The sequence below is a fragment of the Drosophila biarmipes genome, unplaced genomic scaffold (assembly GCF_025231255.1).
Source record: "Drosophila biarmipes strain raj3 unplaced genomic scaffold, RU_DBia_V1.1 ptg000009l, whole genome shotgun sequence".
Classification (NCBI taxonomy): domain Eukaryota; kingdom Metazoa; phylum Arthropoda; class Insecta; order Diptera; family Drosophilidae; genus Drosophila; species Drosophila biarmipes.
This window is the reverse complement of record NW_026114530.1, coordinates 1745115-1764768: the sequence shown is the minus strand read 5'-3', so window position 1 is coordinate 1764768 and position 19654 is coordinate 1745115. Positions and strand designations below refer to the sequence as shown.

General features: G+C 43.2%; 1 pseudogene; it reads right to left on the bottom strand.

Moving 5' to 3' along the window:
- Nucleotides 1-19654, bottom strand: part of LOC127011810 (uncharacterized) — a 129102-nt pseudogene that overhangs the window by 50556 nt on the left and 58892 nt on the right.

Below are 19654 nucleotides of genomic sequence, written 5' to 3'. Positions count from 1 at the left end.
ATAAACCTTGGCCAGGAACTTTTCTTTTTGAACTTTTGGAACTTCAATTTATGTTTAGATTAAAAGCTTGACATGAAACTGTCGCATCTTCTGGTAAAATTCAATTATGCTGACCGATGCAATTTGGCGAACAATTGGAACGCAAAAGGCGCAATTGATTGTGCTTCGAACAGAAGCTGATGTTTACTTAAATTTTGATTTGTTTAACTTAGCTAGGAAGCCAAGATCTGACCTCAAAGCCAAAGGAAAAAACAAAGGCAAATGCAGAGATTGAAATTTTTGTTTATAAAAGCCATAAGTCGCCTGGTTTCAGGGATTGGATAACTCTCCCCCTTCTAAAATGGATCGTCCCGATTCAATATGAAATTAATTTAATTGATCTCTTAATTCTGTTAAAAAATTTTCTTTGTTAATAGATTTTTCTGGTTCTGGCTCTTGTTTTTGTTTACAAAAATATAACATTTCTGTATTTTATAATAACTAAAAATATCAAATATATAATGATTAAAATTAATAATATAATGGTAAGTGATATTTTAGTATTATTAATTTTAATGAAAGTATTTAAGATATTTATATTATCTAAAGACAGTTCCGAGTTATTTGACAAAATGTAATCGGATATTTCATATTTTTTGAAGTGGTTCGTAGCTGTGTAGTCGAAAATTTTGTTTTCCAAATTGGTATATGAGATATTGTTAATGTTGGTTGTACCATTAAATGTTATTAAATACGACCCGTTTAAATGGGAGTTGTTAACAATATTATTACCATTTATAAGAATGGCACCATCTTGTATGATGTCTATTTTTTTATTTTTTTCTCTTATTTTTTTACAAGTTGATTTCTCACCATTTAATAATCGGGTAAACAAGTTTTTTCCTTTATTAAAATGCAACAATTATTAAAAAGTTCGTTCTTAAAGTTAGACATTTCATAAAACATATTTTGGTAAAAACATATTTGGTAAAAAAAAACGTCAATTTTTGCAAGTGTGATTGTGTCAATTAAATTTTGCAGATCAAATGTTAATAATCGTAAGCGATGTTTTCGCAGTGGTAAATCTTGATCAATAAAAACATTTTTAAAATCATAAGAAAGAGATTCTATTTCTTTAAGCAATTTCGAATTGATAATAGATTGCTTATTATTTATTTATTTATTTATTTATTAAAGATCATAGTAAAGTTTTAAACTAAAACTAACATAGGGGGTTGTAGTTCTAGCTGCGGGGCCTTCGATTACATATTATTGAACTTAATTTAGTGATATTTTAAATTTTGATTTTAGATGAGATTATACAAATTTGTTTTTTAAGGAAGTTTATGATAGTTGCTATATTTTCTGCTGATGGGTGCTTGAGGTAGTCAAAGGCTTTGAGATCTTTAAAAAGAAGCTGCTTGTCCTGGGTTATCGCTGGGCATGAGTCTAGGATGTGTTCCATGTTAACTGGAGTTGATTGGCAGAGAGGGCAGTTGCGGGAGGTGTTTGGATCGAGAAGGTGTTTGTGTGTTATGTTTGAGTGTCCAAGACGGAGCCTTATAAATTTAATTTGGTCACTTGTGGTGATTTGTTCTTGAGTTATGTCAGAAAGTGCGTATATGTGGGTGTTGTTTGTGTTGATGTTTTTGTACCATGTGTTGCATTTGTTTATAAGAGTTTCATTTTCTTGCCTCATGTGATTTTTTAGAAGTTTGTTTATGTCTGATATATTTTCGTTTTCCGTATATATAAGTGGCATTTTCGTTGCTTCTTTTGCCGTTTTGTCTGCGAGTTCGTTTCCTTTAATGTTGGAGTGCCCTGGGGTCCATAAAATTTTTATTTTAGATTGTTTTAATTGTATTAGTGATCTTATGTGTGCTGGGTATTTGATGCGGTTTTGGGGATTGTGGATTGCTTCGATCGCTCCTAAGGAGTCAGAACAGATTACAAACTTTCCTCTTTTCCTGGTTGCAATTTTGATGGCTTCGAGGATTCCAATTATCTCTGCTGTTAGGATTGATGAGTAAGGTGGTATGTTTCCGTAGTGCAATATTTCAGTGTCGGCGGTAATAGCAAAAGCGGTAGTTGAATTTTGTTGAGATCCGTACGTGTATATAAATGTATGGTTTTTGTAGTTTTGTTTTGTTTCATTGAAAAGTTTTTGAAATGTTTCGGGTGAGGTGTTGTTTTTTTTGTAGTTGTGCAACGAGGTGTTGATTATGTTTTATTGTAGTTGCCATGGCGGTTTTGTTTTCTACAGTTTTGTTGGTTGGAAGGGTATGTTGAGAAGTTGACAGTTTCCTATAGCTCGATTTAGTGTTGAGGTCCATTTTTTTCTTCTGGTTATTAGTTTGATAAATTTGTGTATTGGTGTATCTCTGAAACGGATAAGGTTTTTGAAGAGCTTAGTTGTAAGGTGGTCTCGCCGTTGCTCGATGGTTGGAATGTTGGATTCGTAAAGTAGGTTGTATGTTGGTGTTGTGCGAAACGCACCTAGGGCTGCTCTGAGAGCTGCGTTCAGTGTGCTTTTTAATTTGTTTAGTACAGTATGAAGTGCGTAGTCAATTTTAGAAATAAGTATGGCTTTTGTGATGTTTAGTAGAGTGTTTGTGTTGCTGTTAAACTTGGGACGGGCTAGGCAGTTTATGATGTAAAGTTTGTTGAAGAGTGATGGTATGAGAGTGTCAATATGTGAGTTCCAGTTGTATTTTGAGTGAATCTACGTTTTTTATTTTAGAATTCTGGGTTGTAATGGTGCAGTTGCACCTATGTTTTCTACATATGTGTAGGTGCACACATTTTGTTTGTGACAGGGAGGCGCCTGATTAACTTCCCCAAACTTCTATTTTCCTAAAGAGGTGGTTTAGGTTGATGTTTATGTTCTTTTTGTTTTTTAAAGGTACTAATAAAAGGAATTCGTCTGCATATGCGCTAAATTTAATCTGTTTGTATCTTGTCAGGATGTTCGCTAGGTTGTTGAAGGCTATTAGGAAGAGTACTACGGATATGGGGTATCCTTGTGGGATTCCATTTTCCAACGGGTGTTTACTTGAAGTGTGTGTCCCTATTCGGACAGTAATCTTTCTGTTTTTGGTAAAGTTTATGATATATTTTATTATTTTGTGGCCACATTTTCATTTTATTAATTGGTCAATTATTGCGTGTGTACCTACTCGATCGAAAGCTCTTGCAAAGTCAAGAGAGATGAGTGAGGTATGTTTCCTAGTATTAAGGGACTTCGTGATGATGTGATCTGCATAGAGCAGATTATCCGAAGTCGATTTGCCTTTTTTTAATCCAAATTGGAGAGGGTGTAGTAGTTTGTCATTGTTAAGGAACCACCAAAGTCTGTTCGCTATTATTTTGTCCAGTGTTTTGCTCAAGCAGCAGTAAATTGAGATGGGTCGGTAGGATAAGATGCTGGTTTAATCTTTTTGAGGTTTTAGTATTGGCATGATCAGGCTGGTTTTGTGTGACTGAGGTATGTAGTGGTTTAATATGTGGTTGAAGTGAGAAAGTATTCTATTTTTGATTTATGGTGAAATGTTTTTTTATCATTGGAAATGAGATTCTGTTGATTCCTGGTGTTGAGCCTTTAAGTGATTAGAGAGCAATGGTTAATCCATTCCCTTTTCCTAATTTTAATTTCTTTTTTTAGAATCGCGTTCGCTTTTCTGTAGGCAATGATCGTATCCTGGGTTGTGTTTCTTTTCAGAGCTTTCCATGTTAGTTTTTTCTTTATGTGTAGGTCTGCTAGGTTTTTGTTCCACCAAGGAACTGTGCGTGAGTGTCGGTTAGGTAGTGTTTGTGGTATTGCATGGTGTGCGCTTTTTATAATTATTTTGTTAATTAGTGCCGTTTCTTTGTTTATGTTGGTTGAGGGAGGGTAAATGTTGGGCAACACTGGGCTACGTACGAGAAGCTTTAAACGATTGCAATCGAGTCGGAGGCAATCTTAAACTCAAGACCAATGGCACCCCTCTCCGAAGACCCAAACGATGGAGAGGCGCTTAGCCCTGCGCACTTGCTGATTGGGTCCTTTTTTGATGTCCGTATCGGAGCCTTTAATTGACGAGAGCAGACCATCCTATCTTACGCGGTGGCAGCACATAACGTACTTGAAGCAACAGTTCTGGGAGGTATGGAGGCTTGATTATTTACACACGCTTCAGGCGCGTTCCAAATGGCTCAAACCAAATGCCAACATTCAAACTGGCCAAATGGTAATAATTCACGAGGATAATACACCTCCCCAAGAATGGATCTTTGGTCGCATCACCGACACGCATATCGGAGCTGATGGACGAGTAAGAGTGGTCGATATCAAGTGAAAAATGGATCCATTCGAAGACCATCTGCCTGAGCAACTTGGTGCTTAAATACTCCTTGGATCATTCAACGGGCGGATAATGTTCGATGACACCATAAGTCAATATTAATTTTCATTTAATTATTATTTTTGTAAATAACTTTGTTTAAGCTCCTTAATAATTTTAACTCTTTGCCAACCTGGTCTACATGTACATACATACAAATCTCTCTTTTGTAATCTCGAAATCGAACATTAAAAATCAGTGCATATTCGAAACCGAAAAAAGTCGAACGTTTTTTTTTAATAACTCTGCATTCGGCGAGTCCGCACAAACTGATAAAAAAAAAAATTATATAAAAACAACATTTTTCCCATTTTTTTTGTCTAAAAACACCGAAGCTATAATTTCTTTCATTCTATTTTCCCATCCACCGCCTTACCGCCTTAAGAAGGAGGACTTCGCCCAGGTCGCACAAAGACTTAATGTCGCCCTGGACGACAGATTAGAAGACATGAGGAAGTCATTGTATTACTCCGAGACAGAGAACGACCCACAACTGGCCGACATCTGGGCTGGACTGGAAGCTATGTATTACGACAGAGCCGGCCTGAGTACCACGCTAACTAACGCTGAAGGGGATAACCTAGTAGCAAGTTTGAGAGTCGACAACTTGCAAAGGGAGGCCCACAGGAGAGAGTCAAGCCAGGACAGGAAGACAACGGTGCTGACCTCTACCCCCAGCCAGTCGGATTATGCAAGGGTCGCTAAGCAAGTCCGCGATTGTCAGTCAGGTTCGACGGGGCGGAGAAACCGTTCGAGTTCCTGGAAAGTAGAATGGTCCGCCAACACCTACGGCTTAGACCTAGACATGATCCCCCGAGCAATGCCGGAGTTGCTGAAAGAAAGGGCGTTGAAGTGGTTTATCGCCAACGATAAACAATGGAAAACCTTGCCGGAGTTCATTGAGAGCTTCCATCTTTACTTTCTGCCGAGAGATTTCTTTACAGGGCTGTCGGATCAGGTCAGGCAACGAAAGCAGGGTTTCAGTGAGTCATTTAAAGACTACATGATAGACATGCAGACGATGTCGAGGCCTCTAAGCTATTCTGCGAGAGACACCTTAAAGATCATAAAGGAAAACTGCACCCCAAGCCTAAGGATCTTCCTAAGGGCGTACAAAGTGCCGAACCTGGACACGTTGATGCTATTAGCCGATGAATACGAAGAACTGGAAAAGGAACGGGAAGCGTTCGACCAAGAAAACAAGTTCTCACAGGCAAAGTCGTCACCACCAACGCAGGTCACGTGCAGAAGATGCGAGGAGACAATTTTCACCGCCGCAACGAGTCCCACGACAGCAGGCAACAGGAGCACTACGAGGAGGCCAATGGACGCCAGAAGGTGGGAAATGCCCAGCGACCTCAGCCGCAGAAAGGCGATCGGGGGTCACAAGATGCTACCTCTTCAAGCTAATCGAGGAGGAGCAGCAGTTGTCCGCAGCGGTGACGATTGGGGAAGTCACGTAGAAGGCCACGATCGACACCGGGGCAACTGCGAGCTTTATTAGCAAGGAACTGGCGGACGACCTGGCTGCCCTCGGGAGGATTACGATGACACGGCGGCAAGATAGGTTGGCAGACGGAAGGTGCGGCGGGATCGATGAACAGCTGGAGGTGGAGATCGCATTCGGGAACAAGTGACTGACCATGAGCCTGCAGAAACTGCCAGGGGTAGTGGATTCATTGGTATTAGGATGGAACTTTCTAACTCAAGTCGGATCCAAGATAAGGTGTGATGGACACGAGGTGATAATACCGGCCAGGAACCGACACAATGGGTGGCTCGAGGAGAGGCTATCGGTAGCAGTCGTACAACAGGAAACCGAATATGACGAACTTCCTGGTGGCAGAGCTATCCAGTTTTAAAACCATGACAGGAACGTCAAACATCAGAGCATCAAATAACGATGAAGGATGACAAACCAAAAAAACAGAGATACTACCCAAAGAACCCGAAAGTTCAAGGGAATCAATGCAAAGGTGGACGAGCTACTCCAAATGGGATGCATAGAGTACTCAACTAGCCCATACAGCTCTTCCATCGTGATGGTAAGGAAGAAGTGAAACGCTTCTCTTAAATGCTAGATGGTTTGGTAGCTCCATCTGTGGGTCCGATAAAACCCAGCGCTGGCGCCACCTGTGATAGGCCTAGAAAGGGTTTATAGGTAGCTGGTGGGTCTAGGAGAATAACAGCGGCACATGTCAAGCGGCCTTAGAAATTCACCATGCCCCACGAGCGAGGTTACCGGCGGGTCGGCAGCGGCGGATGCTTTCTTTTCCTTTTCGGCAGCGGCAGCGTATAGACGCAGTCAACTCAAGTCAGTTCGCGAGTGACCCAAGAGGGAATTTTGTACTTGTTCAATTTTCGGTTGGATCGCGCCTAGACTGGTGAGTTTTGATAGAAAAGGGAATGTTTAGAAAATTGAATTCAGCCGGGGAAATTATTGTAGGCGGTCGGCGGAAGGCGATTCGGAAAGTCCCCGAGAAGGCGCTGGGGAAGGAAAGGAAAAGAAACGGATGTGGATCTTGGTGCCAAACGAAAGCGAGAAATTCGGCGGCCAAGCGGAAAAGGCGGCGGCAGCAGCATTGGAAATCAAGCATTAATTTTATATATACATTTTCGACCTAACCTGACCCAAATTATACCAGCTGCGTCTGAACCCATAACTCTAGGCGGTACCGGCCGTGTGTTTGAGCAAGAAAAAGGATAAGAGAGTCCTAATTTAGATATCCACGGTTTTAAAAGTTACAAAATCCCGACCTACGACAGCAAAGTTTAAATTGAGCCGTAAAAGCAGCCGCTATCGTTTTCGTGGGTAAAGAGAAGCGGGAGCTTTCAGTCTCCTACACGGATCGGATCACGCCAGTCGCCTTCGTTGCGCTCCGTCGCGAAAAGAAGAATTTAGAGAAAAAGATCAATTTACGCGAAAGTAAACGTTTTTTTTGCACTCGCCGCACGCGTCGGTGAAAGCCTGTAGTAGCTGCCCGCGAGTTAGTTGGCGGCTAGAACATAGTTTAAGCAAATTTAAGTGTAAGCATAGTTTTTTTTTGTGTTGGTGCTTGTGAATATGTGGGTGTAATAGTGCCTTAGGCAGCTAGCTAAGAAAAAAAAATCGAAGTTTCAGCCAGCCCCGAAAGTAATTTTTTTTACATTTTTTTGCTGTGTCGGTTTGAGTGTCTCCCTTTCCCCTCTTCTTTTTTTGCATTTTCTTTCCCCCTTTCACAGCTCTCAGCATCATCCCGAAGAAAGCGCTTTCGTCGATGGATTTGAAACAGTGGTGAGTCCAAATTTTCATATATTCATTACATAAAAGAAAGGGAGTAGGAAGCAATTGTACATCGATGTACTTAGCTAAGGTTGCTCCAGTCGTTAGGATATCAGTTTCGACTTTAAAGGTGTTCGGAAGCATAGGAAAACGGATGATCATCATCAAGCCGACCACTGCCGTTAGTTTTTTTTAGCCGAAGCAAACCTATTTGTGTATACTCTACACGTCGCAGCTCGAGGCGGTGCAAGTCAGACGCATAGGACATGCAAGTGGACTTGCTTACGAAAAGCGGGACACTTGACCACGGATGACAGGCATCACCAAAGGCTCGCGAAGAAAAATCCCACAAGTTGCAATTTATTAAACATTTGGAGCCCCATTTTAAAATTCAAGCGGTCCGTTAATTCGAGCTTGGGGGGATCAAAGAGCCCTCCGCGATCTGGTAGATGGAACGTGAATAAGTTCTTAAACAATTACCTTTATTTGATTTATTTTTTATTGTATTTATACGAAATCGGGTGTCAAATTCTTTTATATATTTTTTGCGGGTTTCTGGTTGTCTGTTGTTACTCGTAGGCTGGATATATTCGAGTTGTTCAAACGAAAATTAGTCATTATTTTCCTACGCATCAATGGAGTCTGAGGCTTCAGGATCGCCCAAATGCGCGCTTTGCGACAGGCCGTTGTCAGCAGACCAAGTGGGACGGGCAAAATGCGGCCACGAATTCCACAAAGATTGTATTGACAATCTCATCAAGGCCAAGGGCAGTTGCCCTGGTTGCAAACCCAAGGGAGAAGGTGCCAAGCCGAAAGCTCCAGCCAGTTTTAATGGGAAACAGCCAACTCGTGGCACTGAAGCTGAGGTGATCGCCAATATTGTTGCGCAGCAATTAAAGGCAATGCAGAATGACCTATTAACTCAGCTAACCGAACGGATGGGGGCGATGATCCAAACTAATGTAGCTGCGCAGATGCAAGAGCCACTCAGGCCAGCCGCATCCAGCCATAATTTTAGAGTTTCGTCAGAGATAGGAGATATTGATATTCCAGACCGGCCCATCTCAGCCTTTTCAAGCTCTGATTTGGGGAGTCGTCCCGACAAAGTCGGGCAAATTATAAGCAGTTGGAAGTTGCGTTTTAATGGTGATCAAGACGGGTTAAGTGTAGATAAATTCTTATATCGTGTGGAGGCGCTAACACGCCAAACTCGGAACTCACGTCCTCGACAACAGCCGTGTGTTCTTCGCAACAAACCAGCGAATTCCGTTGTCAATTAGCATTAAACGATTGTGGACCAGGGGTTGAGGGAAAGCCACCAGTTTTCTGGCCGCAACTCATAAGGAACACAGAATTTCCAAATACTAAAATTAGACCTTATAAGAAACCTTCTCGAAATGCAAAAAGGATCAAAGGGTATTGGCAGTCAGCGAAGGACATATACGCAATCCGCTAAATGAGCTTGGACAGACGGCCCTATGCAGAGGTTCGTTTGCTTGACAGAGTTGTAATAGGACTGTTAGATACGGGGGCATCCATAAGCGCAATAGGCGGAAAGTTGGCCGAGCAAATAATTAAAGGTCGAGTTCCGTTCAAGAGGGGTGCAAGTACAGTGAACACAGCTGATGGGCAAAGGCAAAATGTGACAGGTTGTTTAAAGACACCAGTACAGTACGAAGGAAAAACAGAGGACTTCGAGATGTTTATAATTCCCTTGCTTAGTCAAGACCTCTATTTGGGCATTGATTTTTGGTCCTCTTTTGAGCTATTGCCACCGGCTATGCGGGTTGAGGAATTGACTGTGATTCTTACATTCTAACTGATGGTCAAAGAATCCAGTTGCAAGCCGTGATTGACAAGTTCCCTTCCTTCGCGGTCTCTGGTCTAGGGAAAACCAGTCTTTTGTTGCATTCTATTGATGTGGGAGAGGCGAAACCCGTAAAGCAAAGACATTTTCCGGTTTCACCGGCGGTCATTTGGGCTCACGAATGCTTCGCAAACGATGACTAGGCTGATGGATAAGGTAATACCGGCTGGACTTAGGAATGAGGTCTTTGTTTATTTGGACGATTTGCTTATCGTCTCAGATAGTTTCAATAGTCACCTGAAGGTTTTGAGTTCGGTGGCAAGTTGCATTCGAGAAGCAGGTTTGACATTGAACGTAGAAAAGAGAAATTTTTGCATGAAAAGTGCCAAATATTTAGGCCATATAGTAGGGGAAGGCGTAGTGCGTACCGACCCTGATAAAATTTTGGCCATGACGAATTTTCCAGTGCCAAAGACTTTGAAAGCTTTGAGGAGATTCCTTGGCATGGTCGGTAAAATTTATAAGTAACTTCGCTGCAGTGACAGCTCCCTTAACCGATCTACTAAAACCTAGACAAAAGTTTGTGATGAGCGTAGAGGGTGAGCGAGCATTTAATAAGTTAAAAGAAATGCTTTGCTCTGCACCCGTTCTGCGTAGCCCAGATTTTAGCAAGCCCTTTTATATCCATTGTGATGCTAGCAATACCGGAGTAGGGGGTGTTCTAGATCAAAAGTCTGAGAGTGGCGAAGAGTGTCCAATTGCCTTTGTATCAAAAAAGCTCAATAAGGCACAAGGAAACTATTCGGTCACGGAGCAAGAGTGTTTAGCGGCTATTATTTGCATCAAAAGGTTTCGTGCCTATGTTGAGGGCCACGAATTCACGGTGATTACCGATTACGCGTCGCTTAAATGGTTGATGACACAGACAGATTTGCATTCTAGACTCGCGAGGTGGGCATTGAAACTTCAAAGTTTCAATTTTAAAATAGAGCATCGCAGTGGCAAGCTCAATGTTGTTCCTGATGCCTTATCGAGGGTCAACGAAGAAGAAGTCGCTACATTAGAGGCCAGCCTGGGGTTGCTTGTAGATTTCGAATCTTCCCAGTTCAAAGATCCGGACTACATAGAGCTGATCGAAAAGGTTAAAGCTAATGCCAGTAGTCTCCCTGATTTAAAATCAGCCGATGGTTTTGTGTTCCGGAGAACTGAACATACATCTGGAGAGCCGATCCACGACAATTTTTGTTGGAAGTTATGGGTTCCCTCGGGTTTGGTGCCTGTAGCACTTAAGAATGCGCATGATGACCCGTTAGCGTCGCATGGAGGCGTTCACAAAACATTGGAAAGGCTTAGGCGATACTATTATTGGCCAGGCTTGGTAAAAGATGTAAAAGAATATATAAGGTCATGTGATACTTGTAAAATGAATAAAGCCCCAAACCAAGCGTTGCGACCTCCAATGGGAAAGGCTTCAGAGTCAGCGAGGGCGTTTCAAAAACTTTACATAGATTTCTTAGGACCTTACCCAAGATCCAGGAGTGGCAATATTGGGATCTTTATTGTGTTGGATCATTACAGCAAGTTTGTTTTCTTAAAGGCAGTAAAGAGACTCTCGGCAGATGTAGTTGTGAAGTACATGCAGCAGGAGCTTTTTCATGTTTTTGGCGTTCCCGAGACGATTATGTCAGATAATGGATCGCAGTTTAAGTCTGAAGCATTTCAAAAATTCCTAAGAGAGTACAAGGTATCTCACACTTTGACGCCGGTTTACTCTCCTCAGTCAAATGCCTTGGAGCGGGTAAATCGCTCCGTGATAGCCGCCATTCGATCCTACGTGCGAAGTGATCAGAAGCATTGGGATGAGCAGCTAAGTAGTATATGCTGCGCCCTGAGATCAGCTGTTCACTCAAGCTTAGGGACATCCCCATATTATATGGTGTTCGGACAGCATTTCATATCGTCTGGGGCCACATACAAGCTGTTAGGAGCCCTCAATTTGCTGGAAGATAAAACGTTGGCGTTTTCTAAAGAAGACTCTCTTGAGCTGGTCCGCAGCAAAGCTCTAGAGGTAATGAAAAATCAGTTCGAGAAAAATGAGCGAAAATACAATTTAAGGTCAAGGGAGGTGTTCTTCAAGGAAGGTCAAGAAGTTTATCGTAGAAATTTCAAGCAAAGTAATTTCGCAGCTGGCTATAACGCAAAGTTGGGACCAGCCTTCGTAAAGTCACGGGTGAGGAAAAAGGTTGGTCAAGCTTGTTATGACCTCGAGGATCTACAGGGACGGTATGTGGGGCGCTTTCATGCTAAGGACATAAAGCAGTAGAGTCAGGGTGACAAGCGTTCTTGGTATCATCCTTGGAGCGTCGACCCCCAAGTCTGATCTTGAGGGGGGGTATTTTTGAAACGCTTGTCTAAAATGCTAGATGGTTTGGTAGCTCCATCTGTGGGTCCGATAAAACCTAGCGGTGGCGCCACCTGTGACAGGCCTAGAAAGGGTTTATAGGTAGCTGGTGGGTCTAGGAGAATAACAGCGGCACATGTCAAGCGGTCCTAGAAATTCACCATGCCCCACGAGCGAGGTTACCGGCGGGTCGGCAGCGGCGGATGCTTTCTTTTCCTTTTCGGCAGCGGCAGCGTATAGACGCAGTCAACTCAAGTCAGTTCGCGAGTGACCCAAGAGGGAATTTTTTTTACTTGTTAAATTTTCGGTTGGATCGCGCTTAGACTGGTGAGTTTTGATAGAAAAGGAAATGTTTAGAAAATTGAATTCAGCCGGGGAAATTATTGTAGGCGGTCGGCGGAAGGCGATTCGGAAAGTCCCCGAGAAGGCGCTGGGGAAGGAAAGGAAAAGAAACGGATGTGGATCTTGGTGCCAAACGAAAGCGAGAAATTCGGCGGCCAAGCGGAAAAGGCGTCGGCAGCAGCATTGGAAATCAAGCATTAATTTTATATATACATTTTCGACCTAACCTGACCCAAATTATACCAGCTGCGTCTGAACCCATAACTCTAGGCGGTACCGGCCGTGTGTTTGAGCAAGAAAAAGGATAAGAGAGTCCTAATTTAGATATCCACGGTTTTAAAAGTTACAAAATCCCGACCTACGACAGCAAAGTTTAAATTGAGCCGTAAAAGCAGCCGCTATCGTTTTCGTGGGTAAAGAGAAGCGGGAGCTTTCAGTCTCCTACACGGATCGGATCACGCCAGTCGCCTTCGTTGCGCTCCGTCGCGAAAAGAAGAATTTAGAGAAAAAGATCAATTTACGCGAAAGTAAACGTTTTTTTTGCACTCGCCGCACGCGTCGGTGAAAGCCTGTAGTAGCTGCCCGCGAGTTAGTTGGCGGCTAGAACATAGTTTAAGCAAATTTAAGTGTAAGCATAGTTTTTTTTTGTGTTGGTGCTTGTGAATATGTGGGTGTAATAGTGCCTTAGGCAGCTAGCTAAGAAAAAAAAATCGAAGTTTCAGCCAGCCCCGAAAGTAATTTTTTTTACATTTTTTTGCTGTGTCGGTTTGAGTGTCTCCCTTTCCCCTCTTCTTTTTTTGCATTTTCTTTCCCCCTTTCACAGCTCTCAGCATCATCCCGAAGAAAGCGCTTTCGTCGATGGATTTGAAACAGTGGTGAGTCCAAATTTTCATATATTCATTACATAAAAGAAAGGGAGTAGGAAGGAAATGTACATCGATGTACTTAGCTAAGGTTGCTCCAGTCGTTAGGATATCAGTTTCGACTTTAAAGGTGTTCGGAAGCATAGGAAAACGGATGATCATCATCAAGCCGACCACTGCCGTTAGTTTTTTTTAGCCGAAGCAAACCTATTTGTGTATACTCTACACGTCGCAGCTCGAGGCGGTGCAAGTCAGACGCATAGGACATGCAAGTGGACTTGCTTACGAAAAGCGGGACACTTGACCACGGATGACAGGCATCACCAAAGGCTCGCGAAGAAAAATCCCACAAGTTGCAATTTATTAAACATTTGGAGCCCCATTTTAAAATTCAAGCGGTCCGTTAATTCGAGCTTGGGGGGATCAAAGAGCCCTCCGCGATCTGGTAGATGGAACGTGAATAAGTTCTTAAACAATTACCTTTATTTGATTTATTTTTTATTGTATTTATACGAAATCGGGTGTCAAATTCTTTTATATATTTTTTGCGGGTTTCTGGTTGTCTGTTGTTACTCGTAGGCTGGATATATTCGAGTTGTTCAAACGAAAATTAGTCATTATTTTCCTACGCATCAATGGAGTCTGAGGCTTCAGGATCGCCCAAATGCGCGCTTTGCGACAGGCCGTTGTCAGCAGACCAAGTGGGACGGGCAAAATGCGGCCACGAATTCCACAAAGATTGTATTGACAATCTCATCAAGGCCAAGGGCAGTTGCCCTGGTTGCAAACCCAAGGGAGAAGGTGCCAAGCCGAAAGCTCCAGCCAGTTTTAATGGGAAACAGCCAACTCGTGGCACTGAAGCTGAGGTGATCGCCAATATTGTTGCGCAGCAATTAAAGGCAATGCAGAATGACCTATTAACTCAGCTAACCGAACGGATGGGGGCGATGATCCAAACTAATGTAGCTGCGCAGATGCAAGAGCCACTCAGGCCAGCCGCATCCAGCCATAATTTTAGAGTTTCGTCAGAGATAGGAGATATTGATATTCCAGACCGGCCCATCTCAGCCTTTTCAAGCTCTGATTTGGGGAGTCGTCAAATTATAAGCAGTTGGAAGTTGCGTTTTAATGGTGATCAGGACGGGTTAAGTGTAGATAAATTCTTATATCGTGTGGAGGCGCTAACACGCCAAACTCGGAACTCACGTCCTCGACAACAGCCGTGTGTTCTTCGCAACAAACCAGCGAATTCCGTTGTCAATTAGCATTAAACGATTGTGGACCAGGGGTTGAGGGAAAGCCACCAGTTTTCTGGCCGCAACTCATAAGGAACACAGAATTTCCAAATACTAAAATTAGACCTTATAAGAAACCTTCTCGAAATGCAAAAAGGATCAAAGGGTATTGGCAGTCAGCGAAGGACATATACGCAATCCGCTAAATGAGCTTGGACAGACGGCCCTATGCAGAGGTTCGTTTGCTTGACAGAGTTGTAATAGGACTGTTAGATACGGGGGCATCCATAAGCGCAATAGGCGGAAAGTTGGCCGAGCAAATAATTAAAGGTCGAGTTCCGTTCAAGAGGGGTGCAAGTACAGTGAACACAGCTGATGGGCAAAGGCAAAATGTGACAGGTTGTTTAAAGACACCAGTACAGTACGAAGGAAAAACAGAGGACTTCGAGATGTTTATAATTCCCTCGCTTAGTCAAGACCTCTATTTGGGCATTGATTTTTGGTCCTCTTTTGAGCTATTGCCACCGGCTATGCGGGTTGAGGAATTGACTGTGATTCTCACATTCTAACTGATGGTCAAAGAATCCAGTTGCAAGCCGTGATTGACAAGTTCCCTTCCTTCGCGGTCTCTGGTCTAGGGAAAACCAGTCTTTTGTTGCATTCTATTGATGTGGGAGAGGCGAAACCCGTAAAGCAGAGACATTTTCCGGTTTCACCGGCGGTCATTTGGGCTCACGAATGCTTCGCAAACGATGACTAGGCTGATGGATAAGGTAATACCGGCTGGACTTAGGAATGAGGTCTTTGTTTATTTGGACGATTTGCTTATCGTCTCAGATAGTTTCAATAGTCACCTGAAGGTTTTGAGTTCGGTGGCAAGTTGCATTCGAGAAGCAGGTTTGACATTGAACGTAGAAAAGAGAAATTTTTGCATGAAAAGTGCCAAATATTTAGGCCATATAGTAGGGGAAGGCGTAGTGCGTACCGACCCTGATAAAATTTTGGCCATGACGAATTTTCCAGTGCCAAAGACTTTGAAAGCTTTGAGGAGATTCCTTGGCATGGTCGGTAAAATTTATAAGTAACTTCGCTGCAGTGACAGCTCCCTTAACCGATCTACTAAAACCTAGACAAAAGTTTGTGATGAGCGTAGAGGGTGGCGAGCATTTAATAAGTTAAAAGAAATGCTTTGCTCTGCACCCGTTCTGCGTAGCCCAGATTTTAGCAAGTCCTTTTATATCCATTGTGATGCTAGCAATACCGGAGTAGGGGGTGTTCTAGATCAAAAGTCTGAGAGTGGCGAAGAGTGTCCAATTGCCTTTGTATCAAAAAAGCTCAATAAGGCACAAGGAAACTATTCGGTCACGGAGCAAGAGTGTTTAGCGGCTATTATTTGCATCAAAAGGTTTCGTGCCTATGTTGAGGGCCACGAATTCACGGTGATTACCGATTACGCGTCGCTTAAATGGTTGATGACACAGACAGATTTGCATTCTAGACTCGCGAGGTGGGCATTGAAACTTCAAAGTTTCAATTTTAAAATAGAGCATCGCAGTGGCAAGCTCAATGTTGTTCCTGATGCCTTATCGAGGGTCAACGAAGAAGAAGTCGCTACATTAGAGGCCAGCCTGGGGTTGCTTGTAGATTTCGAATCTTCCCAGTTCAAAGATCCGGACTACATAGAGCTGATCGAAAAGGTTAAAGCTAATGCCAGTAGTCTCCCTGATTTAAAATCAGCCGATGGTTTTGTGTTCCGGAGAACTGAACATACATCTGGAGAGCCGATCCACGACAATTTTTGTTGGAAGTTATGGGTTCCCTCGGGTTTGGTGCCTGTAGCACTTAAGAATGCGCATGATGACCCGTTAGCGTCGCATGGAGGCGTTCACAAAACATTGGAAAGGCTTAGGCGATACTATTATTGGCCAGGCTTGGTAAAAGATGTAAAAGAATATATAAGGTCATGTGATACTTGTAAAATGAATAAAGCCCCAAACCAAGCGTTGCGACCTCCAATGGGAAAGGCTTCAGAGTCAGCGAGGGCGTTTCAAAAACTTTACATAGATTTCTTAGGACCTTACCCAAGATCCAGGAGTGGCAATATTGGGATCTTTATTGTGTTGGATCATTACAGCAAGTTTGTTTTCTTAAAGGCAGTAAAGAGACTCTCGGCAGATGTAGTTGTGAAGTACATGCAGCAGGAGCTTTTTCATGTTTTTGGCGTTCCCGAGACGATTATGTCAGATAATGGATCGCAGTTTAAGTCTGAAGCATTTCAAAAATTCCTAAGAGAGTACAAGGTATCTCACACTTTGACGCCGGTTTACTCTCCTCAGTCAAATGCCTCGGAGCGGGTATATCGCTCCGTGATAGCCGCCATTCGATCCTACGTGCGAAGTGATCAGAAGCATTGGGATGAGCAGCTAAGTAGTATATGCTGCGCCCTGAGATCAGCTGTTCACTCAAGCTTAGGGACATCCCCATATTATATGGTGTTCGGACAGCATTTCATATCGTCTGGGGCCACATACAAGCTGTTAGGAGCCCTCAATTTGCTGGAAGATAAAACGTTGGCGTTTTCTAAAGAAGACTCTCTTGAGCTGGTCCGCAGCAAAGCTCTAGAGGTAATGAAAAATCAGTTCGAGAAAAATGAGCGAAAATACAATTTAAGGTCAAGGGAGGTGTTCTTCAAGGAAGGTCAAGAAGTTTATCGTAGAAATTTCAAGCAAAGTAATTTCGCAGCTGGCTATAACGCAAAGTTGGGACCAGCCTTCGTAAAGTCACGGGTGAGGAAAAAGGTTGGTCAAGCTTGTTATGACCTCGAGGATCTACAGGGACGGTATGTGGGGCGCTTTCATGCTAAGGACATAAAGCAGTAGAGTCAGGGTGACAAGCGTTCTTGGTATCATCCTTGGAGCGTCGACCCCCAAGTCTGATCTTGAGGGGGGGTATTTTTGAAACGCTTGTCTAAAATGCTAGATGGTTTGGTAGCTCCATCTGTGGGTCCGATAAAACCTAGCGGTGGCGCCACCTGTGACAGGCCTAGAAAGGGTTTATAGGTAGCTGGTGGGTCTAGGAGAATAACAGCGGCACATGTCAAGCGGTCCTAGAAATTCACCATGCCCCACGAGCGAGGTTACCGGCGGGTCGGCAGCGGCGGATGCTTTCTTTTCCTTTTCGGCAGCGGCAGCGTATAGACGCAGTCAACTCAAGTCAGTTCGCGAGTGACCCAAGAGGGAATTTTTTTTACTTGTTAAATTTTCGGTTGGATCGCGCTTAGACTGGTGAGTTTTGATAGAAAAGGAAATGTTTAGAAAATTGAATTCAGCCGGGGAAATTATTGTAGGCGGTCGGCGGAAGGCGATTCGGAAAGTCCCCGAGAAGGCGCTGGGGAAGGAAAGGAAAAGAAACGGATGTGGATCTTGGTGCCAAACGAAAGCGAGAAATTCGGCGGCCAAGCGGAAAAGGCGGCGGCAGCAGCATTGGAAATCAAGCATTAATTTTATATATACATTTTCGACCTAACCTGACCCAAATTATACCAGCTGCGTCTGACCCCATAACCCTAGGCGGTACCGGCCGTGTGTTTGAGCAAGAAAAGGAGAAGAGAGTCCTAATTTAGATATCCACGATTTTAGAAGTTACAAAATCCCGACCTACGACAGCAGAGTTTAAATTGAGCCGTAAAAGCAGCCGCTATCGTTTTCGTGGGTAAAGAGAGGCGGGGCTTCGCAAGACTTTCAGTCTCCTACACGGATCGGATCACGCCAGTCGCTTTCGTTGCGATCCGTCGCGAAAAGAAGAATTTAGAGAAAAAGATCAATTTACGCGAAAGTAAACGTTTTTTTTGCACCCGCCGCACGCGTCGGTGAAAGCCTGTAGTAGCTGCCCGCGAGTTAGTTGGCGGCTAGAACATAGTTTAAGCAAATTTAAGTGTAAGCATAGTTTTTTTTGTGTTGGTGCTTGTGAATATGTGGGTGTAATAGTGCCTTAGGCAGCTAGCTAAGAAACAAAAAGAAGAAAAAGCAAGCATGCGTTGAAGCCGCGATCGAAGTTTCAGCCAGCCCCGAAAGTAATTTTTTTTACATTTTTTTGCTGTGTCGGTTTGAGTGTCTCCCTTTCCCCTCTTCTTTTTTTGCATTTTCTTTCCCCCTTTCACAGCTCTCAGCATCATCCCGAAGAAAGCGCTTTCGTCGATGGATTTGAAACAGTGGTGAGTCCAAATTTTCATATATTCATTACATAAAAGAAAGGGAGTAGGAAGGAAATGTAATAAATTGAGGGGTGAGACTTAAGAAGGAAAGATCAGAAGGGATGGCCGAATGAGCATGAAGTAGAAAAAAATGTACGACAACATCTGAGCGAACCGGGAAAACATGATCGAAAGAAAGCTCGATCGCGTGGATTCCAAGCTCTTCGTTCGTTTTGAGTTTTGTTAAATTGGCCAGTCAACAAAATTTGTCTGACTAATTTTACTTAAAATTTGGATTTGAAATGTCCATGGAGAAACTCCAACATTAGCAAGCACAACAAGAAAATCATACCATTAATAATTTAGGCAAAGTCCACCAAGGGGATTTGCGAAATCGTTCATCAGTTTAGTCCCAAAAGTCTTTAATCTTGTAATTTTTAAATTGTCGTCTATTCGCATGAGATTTTTTATCGTCTATCTTGGAATAAGTTATGTTTGTATTTTACTGTAATTAAAATGTTTATAATGTGCTAAAAGTTATTAGTGTTGGCCGCGGCTGGCGTTGACCTGCAATGAAGGAGTGCACTTGAAAAGAGAAAGGGGTCGCTCAGGCTATTAAGCGATGAGGGCAAGAGAAACCATTGGTAGTGTGGGCATGACCAAGACCTCCAGAACATCGAGGGTGGCGAGAGGGGCAGATCAGTCGGATAGGAAGTATATAAGAAAGGCAACATGATGTGTGTGTTGTTCTCCATACCGGTTAGATTGGTGAGGCATGCGAACATCGGAATTTTATTAGGAATAGGCATTCCGAGATGTCGGCAAGACCATCACACCCATAGCCGAAGAGCCAGAGCCGGAGAATAACTTGTCGCGTGAGTTACCAATATTGTTGATAACAATATTGGTGTAGATATCTCCCAGGGTTAGTTATTCAATAAATATTCTTGTTTTCATTTATTTTTGTAACGTCTGTTCAGTAACGATGTTCACACTCGACTGACTCGGCCGAGCAGAATCGCCACTTCGCGATTCTGTCTTCTCTTGTCTGTTTAAACCGGTAGTTCCCGATTATGTCCAGTTGGATCGTGCCTCTTCGTGTTCGTCGCAGACTCTCCATCTCTACGAATAGGGTAGAGAGGGTAACTCCTCCCCCCCCCCCCCCCCCAAGTGCTGAGTGAGGTCCGGAATGGA